The following is a 6,146-nucleotide window of genomic DNA, read 5'->3' as shown; positions in this document are numbered from 1 at the left end:
GAGAGATTTCACAAGAATGAACCCGCCCGAATTTTATGGTTCCAAGCTTGAGGAAGACACTCAAGAGTTTATTGACGAGATCTATAAGGTGCTTGCTATCATGGGTGTGACTTCGGTAGAGAAGGCGTAGCTAGCCGCTTACCAACTCAAAGAGGTTGCTTAGATTTTGTTTAATTAATGGAAAGAGGCAAGGTCGGTGGAAGCGGGTCCCATAGAATAGGAAAGGTTCAAAAGTGCTTTTTGTTATCAATTCCTCCCTCTAGAGATGAGATAGGCCAAGGTACTTAAGTTCATCAACCTTAGTCAAGGAAATATGAGTGTAAGGGAATACACTTTGAGTTTCACTCAACTATCCAAGTATGCTCCTTCCATTTTGGCAGATCATAGGGCCAAGATGAGAAAGTTTGTGTCGGGAGTGTCCAACTTGGTTGTCAAAGAGTGTTGCACCGCTATGCTTTTCCATGACATGGACATTTCTTGCCTTATGGTACATGCACAAAAAACTGAGGAAGAAAAGCTCAAGGAAAGATCTAGAGAGGTAAAAAGGGCTAGAGTGGATGATGGCAACTATTCTCATGCTAGGTCTGGTGGACGGGGTCGTTCTAGATTCCGGCAAAAGTTCTCCGGGCAAGGTTCTACAAGTGCTCCTCCGAGGCCAAGGAATGAGAGGGTGTCTAACCCAAAACTGTAAGGAGATGGTAATAGGCCTCTGATTCCTACTTGCGCTAAATGTGGGAGAAATCATGAAAGGAAGTGTTTAGCGGGAACTAATGCTTGTTTCGGGTGTGGAAAATGGATCATAAAATAAAGGATTGCACTTCTGTTACTATAAATGATGGAGACACTCGTCGTAGGGCTCAACCCTACCCTTCATCCGGTTCAAGTGGCTCAAGTGGAACTGCTCCTAAGCAAAACCATTTCTATGGTCTTCAAACTAGTGGTGACCAAGAGAGCCCCCCGGACGTTGTGACTAGTATGTTAAAAGTTTTTCATATGGATGTGTATGTTTTGCTTGATCCAGGGGCAACTTTGTCCTGTGACCCCTTTTATAGCTACGAGATTTTATGTGCTCCCCGAAGTGTTGTTAGAACTTTTTTATGTTTCTACCCCCGTGGTTGATTCTATAGTGGCTAAGAGAGTCTATAGGAGGTGTCCCGTTTCCTTATCTCATAGAGTCACTCCAATAGATTTGGTGGAACTTGATATGATTCACTTCGATGTTATTTTGGGCATGGATTTGGTTGCATTCTTGCTATGCCTCTATTGATTGTAGGACTAGAGTGGTCAAATTTCAGTTTCCCAATGAGCCTTTCCTTGAGAGGAAGGGGAGAAATTCTATGCCTAGAGGTCAATTTGTTTCTTACCTAAAAGCTTGGAAAATAATTTTGAAGTGTTGTGTCTACCATATAGTGAGGGTGAGGGATGTGGAGTTTGAAACTCCTATTTTTGAGTCGGTCCCGGTGGTAAAAGAGTTTCTCGAAGTTTTTCCCGATGATTTGCCTGGCATTCCTCCCGAAAGGGAAATAGATTTTGGGATTGACGTCCTCCCCAATACCCAACCGATCTTTATTCCTCTTTATAGAATGGCTTCGATGGAACTTAAGGAGTTGAAAGAACAGTTGAAGGATATATTGGATAAGGGTTCATCCGACTGAGTATCTCTCTATGGGTGGTCTTTTATTATTTGTTAAAAAGAAAGATGGGTCCTTCGTATGTGTATTGATTATCGGCAATTGAATAAGGTGACCATCAAGAAGAAGTATCCACTTCCGAGAATAGATGATTTATTTGATCAACTTCAAGGGGCAAGTTATTTCTCTAAAATTGATCTCCGATCGAGTTATCACCAATTGAGGGTGAAAGAAGAAGATATTTCAAAAATGACTTTTAGAACCTGATATGGTCATTATGAGTTCTTGGTTATGTCCTTTGGGTTGACTAATGCTCTGGCGACCTTTATGGACTTGATGAATAGGGTGTTTAGACAATACCTTGATTTGTTCGTGATTGTGTTTATCGATGATGTTTTGATTTATTCAAGAAGTGAGAATGAGCATATTGGTCATTTGAGGATTGTATTGCAAATTCTAAAAGACCAACAACTTTATGCGAAGTTTATCAAATGTGAATTTTGGCTAAGGTCTTTGTCTTTCTTAGACATATCGTTTCAAGGAAGGGTATTGAGGTACATCCACTTAAGACGGACGCGGTCAACAGTTGGCCTAGACCTTTATCATTGACAGATATTAGAAGCTTCTTGGGTTGGCCGGTTATTATAGAAGGTGTGTTGGGGGTTTTATTCCATTACTTCTCTATTGACGGCTTTGACTCAAAAGAAGGTCAAGTTTATATGGTCGGATGTTTGTGAGAAAAGATTCCAAGAGTTGAAAGATAGACTTACTTCCGCTTCAGTTTTGACCTTATCGAAAGGAACAAATGGCTTTGTGGTATATTGTGATGCCTCTAGAGTGGTATTGGGATGTGTGCTTATGCAAAACGGTAAGGTGATTTCCTATGCTTCAAGGCAACTAAAAGTTCATGAGAAGAACTATCCTACCCATGACTTTGAATTAGCGGCGGTGGTATTTGCCTTAAAGATTTGAAGGCATTATTTGTATGGGGTCCATGTGGATGTTTTCACCGACCATAAAAGCTTACAAGATGTGTTTACCCAAAAAGATCTAAATCTTCGCCAAAGAAGGTGGTTGGAAATATTGAAGGACTATGATATGAGTGTTCATTATCACCCCGGAAAGGAAAATGTAGTGGCGGATGCTCTTAGAAGGTTGTCCATGGGTAGTGTTGCACATGTTGAGGATGATAGAAAAGAGTTGGCACGAGATGTGTAAAGATTGGTCTGATTGGGTGTTTGATTGATAGACTCCGATGAAGGTGGTGTCATGATCCATAATGGTTCCGAATCATCTTTTGTAAATGATGTGAAAGCTAAACAATATCTTGATCTGACTTTGGTGAAACTTAAGGAAGCGGTATTCAAGAAGTTCGTTGAGGCTTTCTCCCAAGGGGGAGATGGTGTACTTAGATACCAAGGCCGTTTATGTGTTCCAAATGTTAATGATCTAAAGGAACAGATTTTGACAAAAGCCCATAGTTATCAGTATTCTGTTCACCCGGGAGCCACCAAGATGTACCATGATTTACGGGTGTCTATTGGTGGAATGGGATTAAAAAAAATAATGCGGCGTTTGTTGTTAAATGTCTGAATTTTCAACAAGTAAAGGTTGAACATCAGAAACCAAGAGGTTTAGCTCAAGATATTAACATTCCCACTTGGAAGTGGGAAAATGTAAATATGTACTTTATAGTTAGTTTGCCTCGCACCCAGTGCCAACATAACTCTATTTGGGTGGTTGTTGATCGAATGACAAAATCAGCATATTTCCTACCCGTCAAGGTTTCTTATTCGGAGGAAGATTATGCCAAGTTGTATTTGACAGAAATGGTAAGATTGCATGGTGTGCCCTTGTTCATTATCTCTGATAGAGGTACTCAGTTTACTTTTTAGTTTTGGAAGTCATTTCAAAAGGGACTTGGCACTAAGGTTAAGCTTAGCACAACTTTTCACCCACAAACCAATGGCCAAGCGGAGCGAACGATCCAAACTTCAGAGGATATGTTGAGAGCATGTGTATCAATTTCAAGGGAAGTTAGGATGATCACTTGCCGTTGATAGAGTTCACTTATAATAATATCTACGATTCTAGTATTGGTATGGCCCCTCTTAGAAGACCTTTATGGTAGGAGGTATAGATCTCCTATAGGGTGGTTTGAAGTTGGTGAAGTTGCTTTGATTGGACCCAAATTAGTTCTTGAGGCTATGGAGAAAGTCCGGCACATTAGAGAGAGGTTGAGAACCACCCCAAGCCGACAAAAGTCCTATGTTGATGATAGAAGAAGAGACCTAGAGTTTGAGGTAAGTGATTGGGTCTATTTGAAAAATCTCACCCATGAAGGGTGTGATGAGATTTGACAAGAAGGGGAAGCTTAGTCCCTGATACGTAGGCTCGTATCAAATCTTGAGGCGTGTTGGTAAGGTAGCGTATGAACTTGATTTTCCAAATGATTTAGCAATGGTGCATCCCGTTTTCCATGTCTCTGTGCTTAAGAAGTGTGTTGGTGATCCAACATCCATAGTTGCCCTTGAAGGGTTGGGAGTTGATGAAAGGCTCTCTTGAAGAAGTTTCGATTGAGATTCTAGACCGGTAAGTTAAGAGATTGAGGAACAAGTAAGTAGCTTCCGTGAAGGTTTTGAGGAGAAACCACTTAGTTGAGGGTGCTACTTGGGAGGCCACCGATATGAAGTCCCGCTATGCTCACCTTTTTCCTCCTATTCTAGCAAGAGGTAATGATTTCCTCTTGGTTTGCTTATGTTTGAAGTCATGTGTGTTTTATGTGTATCTATGATTTCCTTATGATTATGCATGTTCATGAATTGCTTAAGTCTGGAAAGAAATGGCTTATGTGCATTATTTTTCTTATGTTGTTGAGTATTAGGTATTAGTTGCTTATAGACTTCATGAGATGAGTTGTAGAACATGCCTTGACTTGAAGTGGAGATCCCCTCCTTGAAATTGTGTTTTTTGAGATTGAATTGCATATGAGATCCATGAGATTGTGTTGAGCATTGTTTTTGAGTTTGGAGAAGGTAGTTCCTCCTTAAGTGTAAGAATTTGAAATTTCATGCATATTGGGTTGTTACATGTAGTTCCTACTCCCGTATGGTGTATTGGGTTTGTGGAGTTTGGAGTTGAGATTTCCTTCATAGTTGTGTGCATTTATATATGTTGCATGCATGATGGGATTCTAGTTTTAAGTCTTTTCGTTTGGAAATGTTCTTAGAATCTCATTCGAGGACGAATGATCCCAAGGTGGAGATATTGGAACACCCATTAGCCTAAAGAGGGAAAACTAGCCAAATTGCAGAACCTACATGTGTCACCCACGAAGGCCAACCACGCCCCATGGAAGGGCTTTGTGGATGGGCGACTGAGGCACTATTTTTGGGCAATGAACCACGGTCAGGACCCACGCCCTATGGATGGGTCCACGGTCCATGGTTAGGGAGTCGTAGATCAAGGTCCTGGAAAACAAGTCCCAGAACACAAACCATGCATGACCAGGACATGTCGTGGGTCCATCCACGGTCCGTGGGTCATGGCCTCGTAGGTCATGAGGCTAGAGGCGATTACCCTTGACCTCCACATGTAAGGATCCCCTTAGAATTGAACAAGTGGTGAGTCCCCAAGTTCTTACTATGATGAATGGACATGGAGGCCAATACCCATGCTCCTTATGAAATGATATTGAGGCGAGTACCTGCATATGCCCGCATCATATGATGAGATTGTGGAGGCGAGTACCCGTAATCTAAAAGTAAGTAAGGCAAGAGGTGAATACCCATTAGACTTTATGGACTAGGCATTGAGTCAAATCCCATGTCTTCAAAAGTAAGTGTCATCACCCCGGAGCACCCCCTAGTCGTAACCGGTGTACTTGACCTCGAAGAGGTCCAATACAAGCCTCTTAGCATTCATTCATCGCATAGACACTAAAACCATAAGGAATTAAAAACTTTCTTTACCAAGAAAACATTTCATAAATAAAAAAAAAATATAGCAAGCGGAAGCCTTTTTAGACTTTATACATGATGTCTCAAAACCATCTAATACTTTAGAGTACAAAATTTGGGACTAATCCCATACACAACTTAAACAGTACTAAAAAGACATAAAAGAACATATGGGGTATTGTCCTCGAATATATGAGGACTCACCAAGTCTTCATCTTCAACACTTAGAAACCTATCAAATAGCCATGACATGTCATCCTCTCCAAATCCCTACACTTTAGTCCAAAAAGGGAAAGAAAGGGGTTAGCACAATTAAGTACTAAGTATGGAGACCATGCAAAAACATGTCAAAACGGACATTTACAAGGAATAAATACTTTCATATCATTTGATAAAACCTTTCCTTTACAAGTATAAGAGACATAATACAAGTCAACATTAACATATAAGACCATAGCCAACCATACATATACTCAACATATGTCCATATACAACCCATGCTTAAATTTAAAAGAACACATGTCATTTCATTACCATAGGACCTCTACCTAATATA

The sequence above is a fragment of the Solanum stenotomum genome, chromosome 6 (assembly GCF_019186545.1).
Source record: "Solanum stenotomum isolate F172 chromosome 6, ASM1918654v1, whole genome shotgun sequence".
Taxonomy (NCBI): Eukaryota; Viridiplantae; Streptophyta; class Magnoliopsida; order Solanales; family Solanaceae; genus Solanum; species Solanum stenotomum.
Note: the sequence above shows the minus strand (reverse complement) of the source record.